Here is a 557-nt window from a genome sequence, read left to right on the forward strand (position 1 = left end):
ATCAAGCAAATTAGTCTGTCTTAAGTACAGAATGGTGGACTTTTGCCACCTCTGCTAAACCATCCATCATAGTAGGGCTCACTACAAACACACCCTCCACCCACTCCACCTGCCTGCACTCTGTTTGCTGTTCACTCTCTGTCTGTTGCTGTGGATGGTTGACCTGAGGTATTTAAACCACCTTCACTCCCTCTCACCCACACATTCCTCTTCTCTCCAGAATAAACAGTTATCTGTTCCACTTAAATGTTTCCCATCACCAAACAAATCTTAATGTCAGACAAATATAAGTAGAGTAAATACAGCACACTGGTTTTAAATGCTGACCTACCATAATTTCTCATGAAAGGAACAAACACCAGGCCTCACTTGCCTCAGTTTAGGTGTTTGTTGACGATCGTGGCTCAAGTTTTGGGAGTTCATCTTGTAATCGGAAGGTTGCCAGTTCAAGCCCCGGCTCTGACAGTCTCGGTCGTTGTGTCCTTGGGCAAGACACTTCACCCGTTGCCTACTGGTGGTGGTCAGAGGGCCCGGTGGCGCCAGTGTCCGGCAGCCTC

Source organism: Pundamilia nyererei, unplaced genomic scaffold, assembly GCF_000239375.1.
Source record: "Pundamilia nyererei isolate P.nyererei 1_Seehausen unplaced genomic scaffold, PunNye1.0 scaffold00509, whole genome shotgun sequence".
NCBI lineage: Eukaryota > Metazoa > Chordata > Actinopteri > Cichliformes > Cichlidae > Pundamilia > Pundamilia nyererei.